Source organism: Mustela putorius, unplaced genomic scaffold, assembly GCF_011764305.1.
Source record: "Mustela putorius furo isolate JIRA1106 unplaced genomic scaffold, ASM1176430v1.1 tig00000174_pilon_pilon_pilon, whole genome shotgun sequence".
Classification (NCBI taxonomy): domain Eukaryota; kingdom Metazoa; phylum Chordata; class Mammalia; order Carnivora; family Mustelidae; genus Mustela; species Mustela putorius.
This window is the reverse complement of record NW_025421304.1, coordinates 35058006-35081155: the sequence shown is the minus strand read 5'-3', so window position 1 is coordinate 35081155 and position 23150 is coordinate 35058006. Positions and strand designations below refer to the sequence as shown.

At 42.1% G+C, this 23150-nt stretch overlaps 2 long non-coding RNA genes across 2 annotated transcripts in view; one reads left to right on the top strand and one right to left on the bottom strand.

Annotated features, from left to right (window-relative positions):
- Positions 1-3642: 3642 nt before the first annotated feature.
- On the bottom strand, positions 3643-13006 carry LOC101678566. The gene is made up of 3 exons (XR_199552.2): positions 12760-13006; positions 4324-4485; positions 3643-3760 (listed from the first exon to the last, which is right to left on the bottom strand). It is a non-coding gene; the product is annotated as an uncharacterized LOC101678566 (long non-coding RNA).
- A 96-nt stretch (positions 13007-13102) lies between these two features.
- Positions 13103-23150, top strand: part of LOC123390993 — a 72535-nt gene continuing 62487 nt past the window's right edge. Inside the window, exons 1-2 of the long non-coding RNA XR_006605616.1 lie at positions 13103-13175; positions 13573-13813. This is a non-coding gene — a long non-coding RNA (uncharacterized LOC123390993). The remainder of the gene's footprint in view (positions 13176-13572; positions 13814-23150) is intronic.

Sequence of the window (23150 nt, the reverse complement as noted above, 5' to 3'; positions counted from 1 at the left end):
AAACAGAGGCTAAGAGAGGTTGGATGTGAAGTACTAGCAAGTAGAAGAGATCTGGTGCCCCAACTCATACTGTGAAGTCATACTTCTTCTGAAGACATGGTCCCTGCCTTTAAGGAACGTAGAATCTGCGCGGGGAAGACAGCCGCTTGCCCCTGCTCATCCTACTTCAGTCTCTATTCCCTCACTCCCCTGGCCACTTTTAGGCTCAGAGGAACATTCTAAACAAATACTCAGAAACTGCCTTGCACGGCAGCTTACCTGTGTCAAAGCTGAGCACTCGAGCCACTTCACCCTCCATGGTGACCACCCTGCCCTCACCCTGGCTGTAGGCCGCCGTGGCCCACCTGTGGGACAGCACGATCTCAAACAGCCTCCTGCTGCGCTGCACTGGAGACATCACAGCTTTCCTCATGCAGGGCTCGATGTCCATCTTGTAGGTGTTGAACGCTGGATGGAAGATGATCTTCATTACTACAAGGACAGGGTAAGAGACTTGAGAGCCTGGGTCTCCACTTAAGGAAACCCATCATCAAAGCCAACAAAACTGTGATTTTAACAATACATGATTTTAACAACAAGTCAGGAGACTAATAGAACTTCTCACAATGGGTGCTAGAGCATGGGAATGATAATTAAACTGTTGTCTAAAATTTTGTTTGTGAACAGCTTAATAACAAAGAAAATGCTTGGGTATAATCCATGTTTGGGTCTTAACCTGAGACCAGAAAAAAAATTACAGCTCTGTTTTGATCAACCTCTAAATGAAATTTAGCATTTTCTTCCACTGTGAAAGTAATCACAGTAGTACCCCTGACTTTGATTCCAATTATAATGCTGGGTGTTTTCAAATGATATTATAGTTGTTGCAGAAATCTCAAGCATTGTTTATGCTTATCACGTCTCTGAAATTAACCAAGTTATTAGAATTCATATCGTTTATCACCAGATCTTACATAATGCATTGTTAAAGAAGCACATATATTCTACTCATGCATTTTTTAAAAATATTTTGATAAATGTATTTTAATTCTATCATTTTATTTATTATCTCATGTACTTTATCACTCACATTTTTAAAAATGTAATCCTGAGGAAGTTCCTGCGGTTTTCTCACTGTGAAGGACTCCATGGTGCAAAAAAAGTTCGGATTTTATATAAATTTTATATCAGGTTCCTGGGTAGCTCAGATAGTTAAATGTCTGCCTTTGGCTCTGGTCATGATTCCAGGGTCCTGGGATCAAGTCCCACATCGGGGTCCCTGCTCAGTGGGGAGCCTGCTTCTCCCTCTAGCTCTCTCTCCATTCCTTATGAATAAATAAAATCTTAAAAAAATAATTTTTATATCAATAGTTCGTTTCTGACATTTCTTCCTCTAAAAGAATCATCCTATGAAGTTTGTACTTTTTCTATCCCCATTACTGAGATGGGCTGACACACAGAGAGGGTAGGCAAGTTTTCAAAGATCACACAGTAAGTAGCAGAACTTGCCTCTGAAATAAGGCCCCCTACTCTTAAATATAATGTTAAATGGCCTCTTAAGTTGTGTTCCCTGCCCTTAAGGAATTTATAATCTGCTGAGATAGATTTGTTCTACCTCCTTTACTGCCTTCTGCATACAATTCCATTTACTCGCTTACTTCCATCCCAAGGAAATTTTCTCCATCTGTTATCACATCACACAAAAAATAAAGGTAGATACATTTTCATTAAATGCAGATAATATATTGAGAATGGTTTAGTCTAAGACCCTCTTTGGCAGACCCGAGATGAGGAGAGCACCTAAGTTAATTCATCCTACGTATAGATTAATTTGGCTCTGAATTTTAAAGATTGTATGGATTAGCTGGGAGATGTGCTGCACGTGCCTATTGAGTTTTGAGGTGACCGACTTGAGAAATTTTCTCCTGTAGACACCAATACACAGTATTCCAGGAGGGGAAAAAAAAAAAACTCATCCACATCCAATGAAGAACCCATCTCTGTGTTATAGTGCCAAGAGCTAAAGCAGAAAGAAAATAAGAAACTGGGGAATGATCTGAAAATGCATCTACAAGGAATATTACCCTCAAAGACAGTGTCTTCTGTTAGCAAATAAAAGGGACTTCCAAGGTGAAGGGTTTCTGGAGGTGCATTGTGATTCATGCTATTGTGTACTCTGGGATACCTACTAATGGCTCTTCCCCCTCCTCCTTGCAAAGAAAACGCTGGGTTTATCTGGCAGCAGTATGCACCACCCCAGGGTTCCCAGATGACCTGCATCATCTAAGTTAATCAAGGCAACCCATTCTCTTTGCTAGTGATCGGTTGGGAGATAAACATATAACCCGGTTCTGGCCAATGAGATATTAAGGAAAGTCTTCTGAGAGTTTCTGGAAAGGTTTTTTCCTCCTGGAAAGAGAGGGGCTTTGGAAAAGAGAGCTTGCATTCTACTTGGAACTCTGTGGTGTTAAGACATGGTGTGTGGAGTTGAGGTGGATGCAGCAGACACACTACTGGGACACTAGAGCTAGCAGGAAAGATGAACAGAAGAGCCTGGATCTTGGATAACATCGCTGAGTCACAGTAATCAATGTCCTTCTGCTTGGGGCCACTTTGTGACAGCTACACAGTTTCTAGCACACAGGTGTGCACACTCCCTCCCTTGATGGAACCCAAGATGGCCAGGAAAGATGGGTCTTTTAAGGCATGTGGTCTGCTTCTCCATGTTAGCAGTCAAACACCTCACATATCACATACGGGTTTCAACCAGCCTTGCAAGAACACGCCATTCCTGAACAGCAATCACACCAGGGTCAAGCATAACCCACGTGGGTAGAACGTAGCCAACTGGAATAAGCACTGGTCTCTGACACCACTGAGGCCCTAGATCTCTTTCAGCTGCCTGGAGCAACCAGGGTCTGGTTTGTCATGGTCACCAATAATAAGTCAAGGGTTGTTCCTCCTATCGTAGCCTTCTCTGGGATCAACTGCAAGTGGTGTTTACTAGGGTGAGGAGGGAGTAGATGGAGAGGACTGCAACCTTCAGCACGGCCTGTGTTGGCTGCCATGATCTGGCCCCTCCGGCTTGCCTCTCTCCAAACTCAGTCACCACCTCTCTACCACTTTCTCTTTGCCCTAAACTACAGTGGTTTATGGCACAAATGCCTTTGCATACGCTGCTGTCTCTGAACAAATGGTCCCCCATTGCTCTGAGCCTTCGTTAAGACCTGAGCATAGTTCCTCAAGACTCATTTCTCTAGGCAGCCTTCCCAGCCCTCCAGAATTTGTTCTAGTTGTAGTTCATTTAATATCCTATGTCTCTCCTGATAGTGCTTACCTTTCTTTTGGTTTAAAAAGTATGTTAAGTGAGTTGCTCCTTTAATGTCTGCTACACCCAACCGTATGTTAATAACATTAGGCAGGGACCGTGTCTTAGTCATTCCAGTATCCCTAGAGCTTTGCCTGGTGTCGGACACATAACAGGTACAATAAACTTGCTGAACAAATGACAGCTCTCCAAAGAGAAGTTAAAATGCTGCAGACACTCCATCACCGAGGACGCTCTCAGAGACAATTACCGAATTAGAACTGGAAGCTGCTTATACAGTTAGGACAAAAATATTTCTGGTAACCAGAACACCTGATTTGTTGGAGAGTTTTCAGGGCTGGTAATTTAAGGACCCACATTCCTCCTATCTTTTCATTCTGCTGTTCCCTTCAGGGCATCGGCTTCTCTTCTTGCACCGGCTTCATTCATGGTTCAGAGTCTGCTGCCACGGTTCTAAAGTGAGAAGATAATATGCTGAGGCAGAAAAACGGAACCTCTCCTCCTTGGGCCCTCATTCAAGAATGAGGGAGCTCTTCCAGGACACAGCCTCCCTAGCCAGCGTTGTGCCACACGCCCATCCTTGAATTAACCATTGATTGGCGAGGGAAGAGCATTCTGATCATTGGAGAGTTAGAACAAAGGAGAGTCACCCTGAGGCCAGGAGGGGAACCCAGCTGCACTGATTCCATGAACACAGCCATGATTGTATGAGCAAGGAGGAAGCTGAGGGCGTGTGCCTATGTGGTGCTAATGCTCAGAGTGAGGAGAGGAGACGTTTTATAAGCATCCAAGAATGCCTGCAACCCATCCTCATGGTGCATTCACAGGAGGAAATTCATTAGAAGAAATACTGGCAACAAAATACAGGGTACAGCCAAGGAAGAAAAGTGTCATTTGAAGGAAAAGAGAATCACCATATGAAAGTACTCAGTAATGAATTCAGCACTTATAAAATACCTTCTAAGCATTTCTCCCTCATTAACAGTGGCTCCTAATTTATCCCTGCCCCCCGATACCTTTTTGGCTGAGCTGACAGGTAACTGTAGCGATCTTCTAACAGTATAAGGCAAACACAACCAATGGAGACTGATTACAATGCAGAATCGCAAATCTCTCCCAAAGTGTGAGCTTCCGTGAAATCGATGCAGGTTATTTCCGAGATCTGCTTCAAGTGCAGGCTAAGGAACTCACAGAAGCACAGTGGTTAACAACTGAGTTGAATATAGGATGATAAGCACTAATACACATAATATTTGGGTCAAAGGGCCAAAAAAAAGGGGGGGGGGGCTCCTGATAAAAATTCATGAAGTTCCTGGATGCTGTTTTTATCAATAAGACCTTCTTTATGTTACTAATGTGAAAATCAGGTGTGAAGGGCAAGGTCTATAATATTATCATATAATTTGGCAGGAAAAATTAACCATCCTCTCTGCTCCCCCCTCTTGAAATTAACATCTGACTCATTTTTCCATTCTAAAATTCTGTAGAGCTGCTATTATGGCCTACATTTAGGGCCACAATATGAACTTACTCTTATAATTTATAGCTACAGCTTCCCCTCCATGGGTAACACAGTTGTGGTTGCCTTTCAATGGGACTTAGGGCCACATTTTAAGAAAGCAAATGATCTTGAAATAATAAGGACCTCTGGTATGCTAAAATGATGATTATTAAGATGCCCTAGAAACATTCTTTATGATATGATGTTAAGTATAAAGACATGGGACACCAAAGGCTATGCAAGATAACTATAATCATGTAAAAATATTTCTGTGTTTGGATCAGAACTGAGGCAAAAGTTAAAGCGGGCACATACAGGGGAATTAAAGCTAATTCTTTTCTCCCTTTTCCTTTTAGCCCTCCCAAATATATTTTATTCTTAATAATTTTTTGTTAACAATAAGCCCAGGAAATCAATATGCTTTTGAGCTGTTTAGTCTAGCACTATAGTAGTGCTGTGCACTGATTACGGACAGACAGGACTTGTGCTCACAGGGCATGAAAGGCAACCTCTGAGATGCCCCGGGACCCCCATCCTCTGCTATTCACGTCCTTGAGTTATATCCACCCTTGGATGTGGACTCAATTGATCAACGCTCTTCCAAAAAATCCAATACGGCAGAAGACATGGAACGTCTCTTCCAATATCAGGCCATAAAGATCGTGGCTTCCATCCTGGGTGTTCGGCCTCTCTCCCTCTTTGCTCACTCATGCTGAAGGAAGCCATGTTATGGAGCTACCTGACAGACAGACCTGAGGGCAAAGATCTGGTATCTGCTCCCGAGTACCTCATGAGGGAGCTCAGTTCACACCTACACACACACACACCCATCCAAGGGCCCCAGTTAAGCCTTGAGATGAGAGCAGACCTGGCCAACACCTTCACTACAGACTTCAGAGGGACGCTAAGCCAGAGAGAACCAGCTAAGCCACACCTAGATTCCTGACCCACAGACCCGGAGACATTAATGTTTTATTTACCGGTACTGTGCCTGGAAACTTCTTTTAATCTTTGGGGACAGAATTACAGAACTGCTTTTTAGAAATCAATAAATGTCATTTATGTATTTTTATATAATAGTATTGATAGCAATCTTAATTTGAAAATTTAAAAAAAACACATAAAGGAAGTTTCAAGTACTTTAGAGTTTCTTAGATGATGAAAAACAAAGACTTCCCTACCACATTCTCCCTGTATTTACTGAGGGGCTGAGAGTATGGCAGAGATAACTAATAGCTTTGAATTCAGAAACTGGACGTGCCAAAGCCATATATCGATGGCGGAAGGTTCCATAGATTTTCAGGTGGAAACCTGGCTGCTCGACTGCTTGAGGCAAGCTTGGGGCCTCCTACGCTGTAGAGGTGACCTTGATCCCATAAGCAGAGAGATCCAGGTAGAGGTTGTGGGCTCGGATTTCGGGTGTGGGCACCTGGAGGGAGAAGCAGGTTGGGGAGATTATGAAGAGAAGCAATTCTGACAACAGAGCTTTCTGGCTGATTCTGACCTCAGCCTGGTATGGATTGGCACATGTTATTGCTTGTGATTTCAGCTAGCATTCGCTGAGAGCCCAGTATGTGCTAGACATGGTGTGGGGCTCTGTATACCAAGATATAAAGGATGTAGTCTCTAACTGTAAGTCTAGGCCCCAAACCAGAGTCAGCGGCATGGTGTAATAAGATGGATAAAGAGTTAAGGTATGTCTGAGCTCCAGTTCTGACTTCTTCTACCAACGAGGTGATCTTATGTGTTCTTTGGTGAGGGCCACCATAACAACTTAAAACAGACCAGGTTGCTTAAACAATAAAAATTTACTTTCTCACAATTCTAGAGGCTAGAAATCTAAGATCAGATCAGGGCCCTTACAGGATTAGTTTCTTTTTTTTTTTTAATTTTTAATTTTTAAAATTTCTTTTCAGTGTACCAGAATTCATTGTGTATGCACCACACCCAGTGCTCCATGCAATCCGTGCCCTCCATAATACCCACCACCAGGCTCACCCAACTTCCCACCTCCCCATCCCTTCAAACTCCTCAGATTGTTTTTCAGAGTCCATAGTCTCTCATGGTTCATCTCCCCCTCTAATTTCCCTCAACTTCCTTCTCCTCTCTATCTCCCCATGTCCTCCGTGTTATTTCTTATGCTCCACAAATAAGTGAAACCATATGATAATTGACTCTCTCTGCTTGACTTATTTCACTCAGCATAATCTCTTCCAGTCCCGTCCATGTTGATACAGAAGTTGGGTATTCATCCTTTCTGATGGAGGCATAATACTCCATAGTGTAAATGGACCACCTTCTTAGTTTCTACTGAGGCCTCTCTCCTTGATTTGCAGATGGCCACCTTCTCCCTCTGGTCTCACATGATTGCCTCTCAGTCTGTGTGCCTTGTATCTTATCCTTTCTTCTTGTAAGGACACCAGTCCTACTGGATTAGTGCCTCACATAGCACTCATTTTATCTTAATCACTTCTCTAAAGACTCTTTCTCCAAAGACAGCCCCATTCTGAAGTAGTGGAGGTTAGGACTTCAACATATGAATTTGGGGGTGGGGTGACATACAATTTAGCCCATAAATCACTCAACTGCTTCATGCTGAAAAAGTCAAAGACGGTCTGGGACTGAAAACCAACACATATTGAAAGAAGAGCAATATTGCCACTAATCCAGCAGGGACAGAAGACACAGATAAATAACTGCAAAATCCACAGGAAACATTTTCTCTTAAGCTCGGGTAGGTACCGGCTATAGGATGCCATATGATTGGAACCATTGTATCTTCCCATGCCCACTTCTCAGAGTAGTATCTAGAAAATAGTAGGCACTCAATCAATAAAGGTTCAATGAGTGAATGAAAGTATGATTAGAAATATACATAAAATATAGTGCAGATGGTTGGGTAATAACAACTCCCACGACGCTTGACTATAACCTAGTTATTTAAATGCTTATCTTCACAGTGTCAAAATGAAACAGATTTCTTGCTCAAATCGTACCAATTACTGTGTCTCTTCCAATTCTTTTTTAATCTCTGGGTGTATGCTTAACCTACCAGTTAGCAGATGCTTGTTCTGCCTCAGCAATTAATAAAATCATTAGTTTTCATCTCTAAAATATTCTATATTTTATTCTATATTCTATACTGCCTTTGAGGGGGGCAATGAGCCTTTGGAGATAGAACAAGATTGAGTTTGAGATGTGAGCAACAGAAGCCTTCATCAACAGATGAACAGGTTAGCACAACTTCTGTGACTCACGCCATCTCCTGTGTTACTCCAGTGCTTCTCAGACTCTAACAGGTATCAAAGTTACTCAGAGATCTCAACAAAACACAGATTGCTGGGACCCACTCTCCATAGTATCTGATTATGGAGCTCTGGAGTGCACCCTGAGCACTGGCATCTCAGCTGGTTCCTGGTCATGCCAACGCTGCTTGTCTAGGGAGCATATGGTAAGAGCCAAGGAACAACACCAACATTTCTCAGCTCGGGCATTACTGACATGGGGCCCAGATAATCCTTGAGGGTAGGGTTGGTGCTGTTCTGAACATCATAGGATATTTAGTAAACATCCCTGCTCCCTAGATGCCACAGCACATTCTCCTCCTAGTGTGACACTCAAAAATGTCTCCAGGCATTACCAAATATACCCAGGTACAATCAACCCCAGCTAAGAACTACCAGTCTATAGCATTTTCTTCTGACTTACAGATTCAATTGCTGATATGTACTTCCATCTCTGCACCCAGGGCAACAGAGATGAAGTTTTAACAATGATAGCTAATAGTCATTCATTCAATATGTAATAGATACCATGCATTGGCTGAGACTTTTGCATATCTTATATATGCAAACATGATATATGCAAACACATTTGCATATATTATCCAATAAAATTCTTACAATAAACATTGATGTAGGTGCCAAGATCAGTGACATTTTCACATTTGAAGGAACTGAGACACAGTGGGTTGAGGTAAACTATTTTGTGTAACCATATGGATTAAGAACTGATTGTACAACTTGTGTAAAAGCCTCTGGGGAAGGTGTTATTATCCCCATTTTAAGATGGGGAAACTAAGCCTGGTTTTTGGACTAAGGCTTAGAGAAGCTGAGGAAGTTGTCTGGGTTGCAGACCCAGTAAGGGGTGGAGCCAGTCCATTCTAGGACATGTTCTCCACCTTCACATACTTTTGTTGTTGTTGTTCTACGAGGTTCCCTTTTTTTCTGAGATGAATCAGTATTCAGACACTACTACTAACTCGAGTCCAAAGTTTATTCCTATTTACTCAAATATCCTCCAATGTCCTTTCTCTGTCTTGTGAGCTCATCAAGGACACTGCTTTCTATTTCGTTGTCATGTCTCCTTAGGTCTCCTTGACCATGACTTTCCTTGATTTTAATGGCCTTGACCATTTTGAGGAGTGCTAATTAGTTATTTTGTAGGCTGTTCCTTAACTGGGATTTCTCTAATATCTTTCTCATGGTTAGATTGGGTTAATGGGTGTTTGGGGAAAATGCCACAGAGATAAAGTGCCATTCTCATCACGTCACCTCGAGGGCACCTACCACCATGACTTATTGCTACTGATGTTGACCTTGATCTCCTGGCTGAAGTCCTGGTTTCTCCACTGCAGTTACTCTCCCCTCCCTACTTTGTCCTTTCCATACTGTTCTCTCTGGAAGGAAGTCCCTGTGAGCAGCCCACGTCTAAGGAATAGGAGACATGCTCCACTTCCCTTGAGGGTAGAGTACATACAGACATTATCTGGAACCTCTCTGGGTATTTTTAAACATTTTTTTTTGTTTCCTTTCCAGTTCCTTGCACATAATAAAGGTTTATGAAATGTTTCTGAATGAAAGAATAAGGAAACAATATTAGAGCTAGTATTTTGTTCCACTTACTCATTTCTCCTGAACCAACAGTCTATAAGAGAACTTCTTCTCTCAACTATGGATGACGCGTGAGTCTATAAGGCTTCAAGGGCAGAAACCAGGCTTGGCTCCCTTTGTGGGGTAAGGTCTGACACACTGAAAACGTGGAGCCTGACATTTTAAAATGTGTTTTTTTTTTTCTTGCATCTCAACCCAAGTATGATCAGTGATCAATTTTGGCTTCGAAATTGTACTATATTATATAAGCTACTACCATTACATGGCAGGGGAGGGGGCATTGCAATCAGAAAAAAAAGTCTATAAATATGCCTGGGGCAGGGGGGGATAATGTAAAACAAAGATAGGAAACACTGCTCCCAGATGATGCTCAGTAGGTAAACAAGAGAGCTTGGGTAGAATACATGGCTAAAACAGGTGTCCAGGGAAAATCAGAGATCTGGTCCTGTTTGCCCACTTAAGAGTTGAGGAGAGTGAGACCAAAAAAGATTTGAGTTGAGCCTTGAGCCCTTCCGAAAACTTGTAGCAGACCCAATACAAGAAATAGGAGCTTCTGAGGCCGAGATGATCTCTCCTTCCACTTACATAAGGAAAGCATTTATCAGACAGCTGTTGTGCACCTGCTTTCCTGGTCATGTTCCCAACATTCATCAGTTGTACATACGCACCAGCCCAAGTAGGCAAAAAGAAGCAACAGAATCCAACATGGGTCAGAGCTTGTGGCCAATTTCCAAGGGACTTCAAAGCCCCATGATTCAGCTAAGAATTCGTTAAAGGTTTAAGGGCTTTTTGTACAGAAAGAAGGTTCTGAAAAGTTTGAGATATGCACTGACTTGCTTTAAGAGACATTTTTATAGAACTACTCATAAAAGAGCAATCTTCCTTATACCCGGAAATTATGCAGAACAGAATTTTAAAATGCAGTTACCCCTGATGAAAACCTATTACACTGATGTGATTACCAATGATCTTTGGAAGTTCTAAGTGTGCATTTACAGGATCTGCTAAGTGGAATGAAGACAATCATTAAGAACAACCAATTACTTCTTTTACTTATCATATTACAACTGCTATGCTAATAAACTCAAACAGTGAGCCATTAAAAAATTGCTATCTTTTTTCCTTCTCTTTTGCCAATGTACAAATCATGGACATCAAAACAGACATCTAGGGAGAGGGGAAGAAAACCAGAATTCTGTAAGTATATGATACTGTAACTGAGTGAGCAGTGCCTCATGATAAACATGCAGCATGTTCAATAAAATTAAATCCAAGTGGATGAGGCCCAGACATCCTTCAGCAATAATCAGAATGGCACAAAGGCAGTCATCAGGGCTTATGTGCAGATCTCTGTTTGGCAACATAGAGTCTATAGGTCAGATCTGCAGCTGTCTGTTTTTAAAATGTGTTTTGCTGGAATACAGCCACACCTACTTGTTTACGTATCGCCTGTGGCAGGACAGACTCTCTTTTTGTAGGAGATAGTAGCCTCTGTCTCTAGAGAAAGAGAATGTAGTAAAATCATTTGTGATTTGAGAATTTTTTAAAAGACTACCCAGTTCAGAAGTGTGCATCCACACGGAAATGCAGAGGGGATCGCACTTGAAGAGCTGGACACTGGAGTCAGTCTGGCTGGGCTGTGGGGGTAGGGCAGGTCCTTCAGTTGAGACACCCCAGGTGTGCTCAGAGTTCAGTGTTGGAGAAGGATGTCTGCCCTCCCTGGAGGTGCCCCTGCTGGGGTCAGCTGCTCAGTCTGTCTCTCTGGCAGCCAATAAGCCCCCTTCATCTGTCTGGCCATGCACAGGACCTGAGCCACAGGGACCACAAAGACCAGTAAGAAATGGGGGAAGAATCAGTCCATATACAGCCCAGTTCCCCTCTGCTTGCGGTTGTACAGGTTAAGGAATTACTTTTTGCTCCAGAGATGAAGCTAGAAATAGATAGAGTCTTTTTTTCCTGTAAAATGAGTGAAGCCCAGAGAACTCAGCTTTGTGTGGTCAAACTCATGAAATCTTGAATGCCACCTCTCCTCTTTGGGGACCCATTAAGGGGAAAAAGGAAGCCCGTCAGCCAAAAAGGAGTTAGAAGGCTCTTGCAGTTCCAGAGACTGTTGAACTGGGTAGGGAGGGAAGGGGCTGAGCTGCTACCACATGCGGCTTCTCTTGTAGGTTTTTTCCAACACCAACTGGTTACCCAACCAATCCCCTCAAACCTGACGCTAACCTACAGGAATTCACACAGTCTCCCCAGATCAAAGGCTCAGTCCCCTTAGACTGACCCCACTTGAGACACCAGCCCCAAACAGGGTGCCCAGGCTACCCACACTTCTTCCGGACCCATGATTCCCGCTCTGAGGTCCCACCTTTGCTGCAACAACTCCCAGAATTCTGGAGAAACATTTTACTTAGCTTTACCAGTGTTGAATCAATTGAACAAGGAGGTCATGACACTGAGACGACTCTAAAACCTTGGTGGCTTGAGATAAACCGAAAATTAGGCCGGGATCTCCTTCAAGGTTAGGAAATCAAGCTGCCAATGACAACCAATCACCAACAGCCAAGGAGGTTTTAAACTGTAGCCAATCCGGGCGCCTGGGTGGCTCAGTGGGTTAAGCCGCTGCCTTCGCTCAGGTCATGATCTCAGGGTCCTGGGATCGAGTTCCCGCATCGGGCTCTCTGCTTAGCAGGGAGCCTGCTTCCCTATCTCTCTCTCTCTCTCTGGCTGCCTCTCCATCTACTTGTGATTTCTCTCTGTCAAATTAATAAATAAAAAAAAAATAATAAAATAAAATAAACTGTAGCCAATCCACACTCGCCTTGCTTTGCTTCCACCTTTGCCCAAAGATAGTAGCCTCTCCTCCGGAGCTCCAATGAGTGCTGCCAAGCACACTGGGCTTGACAGCTTCCCCATTTTAAACGGTTTTGCTCAAATAAACTCTTTAAAATTGTTTCTGTGCCTCACTTTATCTTTTAATATTTCTGGCGTGAGACAGGGACCCCAAGGAGAACCCCCCCCCAACACCGACATCCCCGAGGGCAGGAGCAATGAGGTGAGGGTACCTGCTGGGTCTCTTGGGCTCGCTGCTCCGGCTGCCCCAGGAGGTAGGGGGCACGTCCTTCTTGGAGCCTTTTGTGTTATGAGCTTTCAGGTCCTTTGAGCGTTTTGTTGTTGTTGCTGCCGTGTTGTTTTTTTTTTTTTTCCCAGACGGTCTGCAAACCGGCCCCACTCAGACCACATCTGACTTAGAAACTGGGTGGCAGGTCGGTCCGGTGTCAGACTGGTTCCGACTCAGAAACCGGATGGGTCCGGGGTCAGACTGGTTCCGGCGTCGGACTGGTTCCGACGTGGAAACCGGATGTGCCCCGGATCAGACTAGTTCCAGGGTGGGACTGGTTCCGGTTAGGAAGTGGACCGGGTCTAGAGGGAGACCGGTTCCAGGAGCTCAGCCTGAACGGAGTCCGGTGCGAGAGCACAGGTAATAAAACTTCGTTTTAAGGCCCAACGAGCAGGTGAACCTTAACAGAAGATAATCTTGACTTCCAAGTGGCCACAATGGAGAACTTTTTTTTTTTTTTAAGATTTTTATTTATTTATTTGATAGACAGAGATCTCAAGTAGGCAGAGAGGTAGGCAGAGAGAGAGAGAGGGGAAAGCAGGCTCCCTGCTGAGCAGAGAGCCCGATGTGGGGCTCGATCCCAGGACCCTGAGATCATGACCAGAGGCTTTAACCACTGAGCCACCCAGGCGCCCCCAGAATGGAGAACTTTTAACCGAGATAAGGCCCGTTTTCAAAGTGCCTTACACAAAAAGGGGTCTGGATCAGGCACTCACTCGCTATAAAGAAGAGGGAAAATAATCTTTTCCTCCTCTAGCTTCTGGGGACCCGGATGAGACCTGCTGGGACACCCCACTCACTCCGCAGCCTGAAGGCAGTGTCCTTGGAAAACTGGCAGAAGACACCAAGGTTTTAGAGTCGTCTCAGTGTCATGACCTCCTTGTTCAATTGATTCAACACTGGTAAAGCTAAGTAAAATGTTTCTCCAGAATTCTGGGAGTTGTTGCAGCAAAGGTGGGACCTCAGAAAACTGGAAAACTGGCAGAAGACGGCAAAGGGTAAGAATTCTTCCCAAAAACAGGGATCCCAGATCTTTATCTGGTGTGCCTGGTCGAGAGAGGAAGGTAAAATTCCATGTTGTCATTTCCTCTCCAAATTCCTATTGGAAGGCATTAAAAAAGAAAAGAAAAGAAAAAAATTCATTCTCAGTCTTTTCTCTCTAGGACAGTTGTTGCTGTTTCCTTTGTCTCGTTTTCTATCTCTGAGAATTTGGCTTGGCAACCCCCAGGTTGGAGGCCCCCAAAATATGGCCAGATAGAATGTGGACGGTACCCCCGTTTGTGGCTGTGGCTCTACCAACGGTTGCCAGCTCTCCAGGGATTGTCTCAGTCTTTGGATTTTCTTTGGAAGTGGCTCTGGGTCTTGGGAGATGCAGTATCCTTTGCATCTTCTTTGGGGATCTTCTCTTACATCCTTTGGGGAGTTTCTCTTGCCAGGAATAATATACTTACTGTTTGTCCCAAGTGAAACAGACAGTATATTCAAAAGAATTTTTTGTTTGTTTGTTTGTTTGTTTTTTAAGTAGCTCTCTGGTCAGAAGTTGGTCAGATTGGAAGCTGATAAGTTCTTCTATTTTTAAGAACTTTTTTTTAAGGCCTTTTCAAACCTAAGCTAAAATGAAAACTGTGTACCCAGAGGGAAAGAAAAACATCCTGAAGCCTTTGTGGAAGGATTTACTGAAACATTCCAAAGAAACATAGCTCTAAATCTAGAACATTTTTTTTTAAAGCATTTCTTTTTTTAAAAATTTTTAATTATTTATGTATTTAGCTGTACATCCAGTGTGAGGCTTGAACTCACTGCCCCGAGATCATGAGCCACATGTTCCACTGACAGAACCAGCCAGGCACCCCCAGAATATGGGATTTTTTGATTTCCATCTTAGTTGAAGAACTTCTTCCTGAAATGCCTGATATAAAGCAAATGAAGGATAATGTAGTCGGATGGGTAGGTCCTTATTTTGATAGGGTATTACTCAGGTTGCAATCCAACCTGTGAGGAATTAGAAATAACTGTGCTTGACTTACAAATCAGGTCTTTACAAAAACAAGAGATTTGGCTGTAGAAACTATTTAAAGCTCACTTATCCTCTTTACCAATCCCCAGACCTCTCCCGTTCATCTCAAAAATCTTGCAAATACTGTAAAGGATTTGGATTTAGAAAACAAAAGCCCTTTGTGAGAAACTTTTATCTTTTTTTTTTTTTTTAAGGATTTTTTATTTGTTGATTTGACAGACAGAGATCACAAGCAGACAGAGAGGCAGGCAGAGAGAGAGGGAAGCAGGATCGCTGCTGAGCAGAGAGCCCGATGCGGGACTCGATCCCAGGACCCTGAGATCATGACCTGAGCCGAAGGCAGCGGCTTAACCCACTGAGCCACCCAGGGGCGCTTCTGACTTTGGGATATCTGTGTAGTACCTTATCTTCTCCAGGAAGCCAGAAGCCAGCCCTTGAAATGCAAACTTGAAGTTTGCATTTCCTGACTTTCTTGTCAGGAAACAAACAAACAAAACAAAAAAAAATCCTATTTGGGAAATTAGATGGATGAAAAACCTTAAAAGTCTTTTCCACAATTATTAGTAGAAGCTTTAGCCATCTGAGCAGGTAACCTTAATTTATTTAATCTGCCCGAAACACAATCTGGATCCAATTGTTCTTTCATAAACTAGTGAGTTTTGCATTACTGTACTTGTATCCTGGCTAAAATTTTAAAACTAAAGTGATAAGATCTCTGAGTCTGTATACATTTATGTGTGTTTGTATATATATATATATATATATATATATATATATATATATATATATATTAGAGGTATGTGGTATTTTTTAGATATGTGGTATTTTTCTATCCCTGGATGGTATTACCAAAATTGATTTGTAAAGAGCCCTATTACATTGGCTTAAAGACAAATAAGCATTTATGTACATTAAGTAGATTCTCACATATAGTAGTGAACTCAAGTGTTTTTTCAATTCCATGTGATCCAGGATAATCGGGAAATTAAACCTAGTTTAAACTTGTTTGTTTATTTAAAACAGGCATATTTTTAAGGTTATCAGCATTGAATATAATACTTTTATTCTGTCTAGTTTAATGAAAGTCCGGTTATCTCGGTTAGAGAATTTGTCAGCAAAAACGATAAGGTGGGGGCAGCTGGGTGGCTCAGTGGGTTAAAGCCTCTGCCTTCGGCTCAGGTCATGATCTCAGGGTCCTGGGATGGAGCCCTGTGTCGGGCTCTCTGCTCAGCGGGGAGCCTGCTTCCTCCTCCTCCTCCTCTCTCTCTCTCTCTCTGCCTGTTTCTCTGCCAATTGTGATCTGTCTGTCAAATAAATAAAATCTTTAAAAAAGAAAACGATAAGGTGATGGTTAGCTGTTTAAGGTCTCATAAAATTTTTAAGCATAATTGAAGAAGAGTTGTTAAGAACAAGTAAATAGATTAAGTAAGATGAAAGTTCATAAATAAACTTTTCAACAGTAATGAGGCCTTTATGGTATGTCTATGTAAAAATAGTTTTCCAAAGTCCTTTTGGTAACTCCAAACCTTAAAGTTATACTGTGATAAGTTAAGTGCAGGATATTTATTAAATACCTAGATCATTTCCCAGACAGATAAAACACTGAAACATTAATTCCTGCACCCACGGGTTTATCTACCATGGGCTTCCTTTTACAGAGAAACTAAAGATATTTGGGCCTAGTAGTGAACACGTTTTTTGCAATATTGAAAAATTTACTAGGAGGAAGGATATACTTCTATAAATTGTGAAATGTATTTATAAATTTGCCGGGCCACAGCATGCTAATATAACGGTCCACCGTTGGTTATTTCCTAATTTTCACCAGGAATTAAGAATTCTAAGGGCAAAGAATTCTAATCAATATATGTAATTAAAACTACTTAGAGGGGTGCCTTGGTGGCTCAGTAAGGGGTCTGCCTTAGGCTTTGGTCGTGATCCCGGGGTCCTGGGATGGAGCCCTGCATGGGGCTCCCTGCTCTGCGGGAAGCCCGCTTCTCCCTCTCCCACTCCCCCTGCTTGTGTTCCTTCTCTCGCTGTGTCTCTCTCTGTTAAATGAATAAAATCTTAAAAAAAAAAAAAACTACTTAGGAATAGAAAAGGTGAAAGGAAACAACTATCTACAAAAAATAAGTAAGGAAAGTAGAACAAGTGATTGTTCCAGAATGAGGAGGGAAAAACCCACACAAAATCAGAATGGATATGAAAAAGTTGTAGAAGGTTTATGGGAAAGGAGTCTTGGAAATAGAATTTTATGTCTGGCCACACTGACTAAAATGCGAATGGGTTTGCTTAAGTTTTTAAAGAATGAGTTTTAATTATCAGAGGTATACTTATGCAAAATTGGAATCTTTTGCATAGAATATTTGGATTTTATAGAATATTTGGGTAGAATACTTTGCATCAGAATATTTGGTTTTCTTTCTATTAAAAGGACAAAGTTGTCATGGATGTTGATCTGTGCTTGGTAAGAGATTGTGAAAGGTTTTTTTTGTTGTTTGTTTGTTTTTACCTTTTGGGTAACCTACCTGGAAAGCAAAGATGTTGTGTGTTACCAGGTAATTTACTGTACTTCACATTGTCTTTATCAGTCCTTGATTATATAAGAAACCCTGGTCTTGGGGTGCCGTAGGTGGCTCAGTCTGTTATGCATCCAACTTTCAATTTCAGCTCAGGTCATGATCTCAGGGTCATGAGGTTGAGCACAGCCCTCACTCAGCTCAGAGTCTCTTTGAGATTCTCTCTCTCCTGGTCCCTCGACCCTTCCCCACATTCTCTCATGCGCTCATAAATAAATAAATAAATAAATAAATAAATAAAATCTTTTAAAAAAAGAAAACCCAGTCTTCTCAATATTAAAAGAGCTAAACTTTGTTCACTACTGTGTAACCTTCTATATTCACCTTGAAAATTTTCTATTTTCATGCTTGTGAAATAGATAAATATTATTTCATAGTGATCTGAGATCCTCTTTAGGCCAATGTTCACATTTTCTGACGTTTTGGCAAGTTCCCCAAATCAAATTTGAAATGGACTATTTTGACCTATTTGACCATCTTCAGAAAGATTCACGGAAAGGACTCTGACCAGTACTCTAGCATACAGGTTTCTGATAACTTGAAGACCTAAAATTAAACTGGATAAGAATTTTCAGAATGAATGGAAAAACTGGATTCAAGCAGAATAAGAACTAATAATATGAGACTGAATATACTGATAAGGATGCTTATCACTTTTTTTTTTTTGCAAGTTTTTCTTTGAAACATTGCTGGCTTCTTAATATTTTATTTTTCTAGAGACCGAAGGACATATAGTTACAGAGGTTCATTTTGTGATGACTGAGACCTCCAGACATGGTCTCGAGGACTTCTACTGAAATAAGTTTGAAAGCCAGACTTATACCCCCAACATCTTTGGACTATTCAAACTCCTGTGATTCTTTGACACACTTGTGAGGTTAGAAAAGCGAGGCTTCAAGTGGGAGACTTTGGGATAAGTCAGGCTGGCCCAAGTAGTTCATTTTTACAGTGAAACATTGGCTCTTTTTATCCTGGTTATGAATGGCTGACATGCCCACCATCTCTCAATTTGGACCACTCTGGTTAATGGCTCATGTGTGTAAGATCAGTTCCTGGAAGAGTGGGGAATGGGTTCTCTGACCAGTTTTGTTTGAGATGATCCATGTTTTGTCCAAAGATTGAGCATCCTGGGTTGACGCCAAGTCATATTCATTGCATCATTAACACAAATTGATTGGAGAAGTCACAGTCCCTACCACTCCCCATGCTGATGATTCAGCCTCTGGAGTTGCCATTGTGCAGTCAGCTGGGAAGATCACCTGGGCAAATATTCTGGAAACCACCTGGTTGAGTGCTCTTTGTAAATAGGCTCTCAGAGGCGGAACAGACTTGTCTGTGGACCATAAATGGGTTAATAATCAACCTGTCAGCTTAAAGTGGAGTAAGTGGGAAAAATGGTGTGAAAGACCCTCTGCTTACCTGTCTCTTCTCTAGTCTTGGGAAGGTGGCATTTGCTCCATAAGCATTGCAGGATTCCACCACATAGTCTGGACTGAGCCCCAGCACAGAGCAGGTCTCTCCATGGGAGCCCTCAGCCACCACAATGACTTTGGGTCATTCTGGTACCACTGCCTTCCTCATAAAGTCATCTGTAAACTAAGACACAGAGATGGGCTGATGATGAACAGAGCATGCACTGACACATAAAATGACATGGATGTTTTCTGTGGATGAACAAGGAAGGCAGTGACAAGCAAACAGACATGGCTATTCTGTTTATTGCTGCTACTATTATTAACGATTTTATTATTCACAATAATTTTATTAACTCTTAGAATTATAAGTGCAGTTTAGTAACTATTTCTTATCCTAGCCATGTGCTAAGAGTTTTACATGTATGCTTGCATTCAGCCTCAACAGTTTTTTGAGGTGGGCATTATTATTAGGCCCATTTTTATAGATGAGAAAAATGAAGATTGGAGAAGTAATTATCTGATATCTAAAGATCTAAGTGTCGGAGTCCTAACTGAACATAGGTATCCTGTTTTAAAGCCCCCCCCCTTTTTTTTTGCCATTGCTTTGGTAAGTTTTAAAGACACAGAAAGGAATAAAACGGTGTCTTCCCTCAGACCTAGAAGGTTAGATGACTCATTTGCATAAATAATTGTCAGAGAAGAATGCAATATTTTGCCCATTTTAAAGTTGGGTTATCTTTTTATTATTGCATTGTAAAGGGCTCTGTGTGTATCCTAAATACAAATCAGATACATGATTTGCAAATATATGTTATCCCATTCTGTTGATTGCTTTGGATTTTTTTTGGTGGTGTCCTTTGAAGCACAGATGTCTTGATTTTGATGAGTGTGATTTGTCAATTTTTTTTCTTTTGTTGCTTGATCCATTGCCCAATCCAAAGTCACAAAGACTTATACCTATGATTTCTTCTGTTTTATAGTTTCAGGTCTTACATTTAGATAGTAGACCCTTTTAAAAAGATTTTTATATTTTTTTATAAACATATAATGTATCACTATCCCCAGGAGTGCAGGTCTATGAATCGCCAGGTTTACATACTTCACAGCACTCGCCATAGCACATACTCTCCCCGATGTCCATAACCCCACCACCCTCTCCCTACCCCGCTCCCCCCGTCATCCTTAGTTTGTTTTGTGACAGTAAGTGTCTCTTATGGTTTGTCTCCCTCCCAATCCCATCTTGTTTCATTTATTCTTTTCCTACCCCCCAGACCCCCCACATATCAGGGAAATGTTCTCCACTTCCTCATATCAGGGAAATCATATGATAGTTGTCTTTCTCTGATTGACTTATTTTGCCAAGCATAATACCCACTAGTTCCATCCAGGTCGGATACCCTTTTTGAGTTGATTTTGGCATATGGTCTGAGGAAAGGTTCTAAATAGAGTCTGAGGCATATAGCTATCCATTTGTCCCAGCATCATTCATTGGAAAGGTTATTTTCCCCCTTTGAATGATCTTGGCCCCTTGTCAAAAATCAATTCTTCAAAAATATACAAGTTTATGGTTGGACTCTCAATTTTATTCCACTGATCTGTGTCTATCCTTATGCTAGGATCACATTGCCTTAGTTACTCTAGACTTGCAGTAACTTTTGAAGACGGAATATGTGAATTCTCCAGTTTTGTTTTTTCCTTCTCCGCAATTGTTTTGTCTACTCTAGCTCCATGCATTTCCATATGAAATTTAGGATCAGCTTGTCAGTTTCTTTATGTCTTATGTCTTTTTTCTTCTGCCAAGAAGTCATCTTGGATTTTGATCCTGATATCATTGATTCTCTGGATCAGTTTGTGGATTCTGCAAGGCCTCACTCTGTGACAAACCCTGTACTAAGCATTTTACTGTCTTCATATCATTGCATTCTCAAAGAACCTAATGATAGAGGTACAGTTACCATGCCCATTTTAGACACACAGACAATGAGGCTTTTAGAGTGTTCGAGGTCCGGTTTCTTGAGAAATAGATTCAGAGACAAGATTTGCATGCAGCAGGTTTATTGGGGTGTGTCCTCAGGATTAACATCTGGGGGGCGGGAGGGAAGCTGTGTTGTGTGGCAAGAGTAGGTGAGATGGGATACAGTTACAGCGGAGATCTCAGCTGATCCTGCGGGAAGAGCAAAGGCCCAGAACTGAGTCAAGGGGACTGGTTTTTGTCTCTCGTTATCAGTGTAGGCATAACCTTGGGTGAAACAGCTCCCTCTATTCAAGGGCAGTTCATCAGGAGGGACTCCTGGAGCAACCAGGAGCAAACACTTTGAGCAGCTGGGAGAATTGAGTACCTGCACCCTAGAAGGAGGATGTGGGATATACCACAGCATTAACTACAAGGCAGTTATTGCTTGTCATAGGTCATGCAGTGAGTAAATAGCAAGAGGTAACATCTGAGCCCCGTCAGTCTCACTCCAGACTCCTTACTCTTAATAGTCACACTAAATTCACTCGTTTGCAGAAATTCAGTTAGTGTTTTAATTATCCAAAACATCCCTTGCTGTGGACTGAATATATGTGCTCCCCCCAAATTCATATGTTGAAGTCATAACCTCCAAGGTGATGGTATTGGGAGGGTGGGATTTGGGGAGGTAATTGAGTCGTAAGGGCAGAGCCTTCATGAACATGATTAGTGTCCTTATAAAAGAGACCCCAGAGTTCTCTAGCCTCTTCCATTTTATGAGCCTACAGCAGGAAGTCAGCAGTTTGCACTCTGGAAGAAGGCTCTCACCACAATCCAACCATATTGGCACTCTGATCTTGGACTTCTAGCCTTCAGAACTATGAGCAATACATCTATGCTCTTTATAATCCACTCAGTCTCTGGTGTTTTTGTTTCAGCAGCTCAGATGGATTAAGACATCCCTGAATTACATCCTCAGCTACACTTGCTCCCAACATCAAACTTGTGATTTTTGAAGTGTCTTGGTTTAAGGTCTTGGGGAGGAAGTCTTACACTGGGGTCTCAAGACTCCAGAGTTTTAGAAATAAACTCTGAAATGGAGTTAAAACTGCCCCTTAGTAACTCTGCTTAGTGAGAAATGTGGATGCTTCTTCGTGGTCTGGGCTTACAGAGGTAGAGTGTTTTTGATGGCCATCCTGGCTCCTCAGCTCACCTCACTTCCAGAAGAGGATCCTGTAAACACTCTCTTTCCCAGCAGTTGATCTGTGAAATGCAAGGAGTCTTCTGAGCAATTTAGTAAGGACTCACCTTTCCTTGATTGCCAACATGCCAAGCCAGAGATCTGGTACTCTGGGAGATTTAAGTTGCTTTTGAGGGCAGAGCTGACCCTCCACAGTCAAGGCAGTCTGACCCATTTGCTCCTGTTTTGCCAGGAGTCCATAATGGCTTGACAAACATCTGATCTCTGGCTACAAAATTTAGGTGTTCAGTGGATTGAAATAGAGGATTCTAAACTGGAGCTTATGAGGCCTCTGAAACTGGGTGCCATGTGGCTGGTATATGTTCACACATTGGTGTTACGGGAGGAGAGCTCAAGCCTCCCAGAATGAACTCCGTAACCCCTGACAAAGTATAAGGTGTTTGGTTTAAAAACAAGCAAACTCCTTTGCCCCTCTTTTTTTGTCACTCGTGTCCACTTCTTGATTTTTCCTGGTCTTGTTGAAAATAAGTCTTGGGTTGATACTCAGTCTGGAACTCTGGTGTGTCATGTGGATGACAGAATGGAAAATTGCAATCCGTCATAGCACTGCGCGTCTGGCAGTTAAACCATGTACCAGTGGCCCGGCTCTGGGCTTTTTTGCTCATCTGAGATTTGGGCATTGTGTTTTTGCTTGCTTTAAAATACTTGTTGGTGTTTTAATCTATCATGCAAATATTTCCATAGTGTATTATACCAGGCTCTATTGCAGAGTCTTATGTGGTGTACAGAAAACAAAAGTGACTTTAATCTCAATAGGCCCTCAATCTGTTTGAGACTTAAATAGAAGGAGTGGGAAGTGAACATCTATTGAACATTCTCATTTTGTCAGGCTCCTAAAAGCATCTATTATCCTGTTTGGATTGCAACAATCGGAGATTGCAATTGTCCATACCCTCAACTAACAATTTTTTTTTTTTTTTTAAGATTTTGACAACTGAGGGGCGCCTGGGTGGCTCAGTGGGTTAAGCCGCTGCCTTCGGCTCAGGTCATGATCTCAGAGTCCTGGGATCGAGTCCACATCGGGCTCTCTGCTCAGCAGGGAGCCTGCTTCCTCCTCTATCTCTCTCTCTGCCTGCCTGTCTACCTACCTGTAATCTCTCTCTGAAATAAAA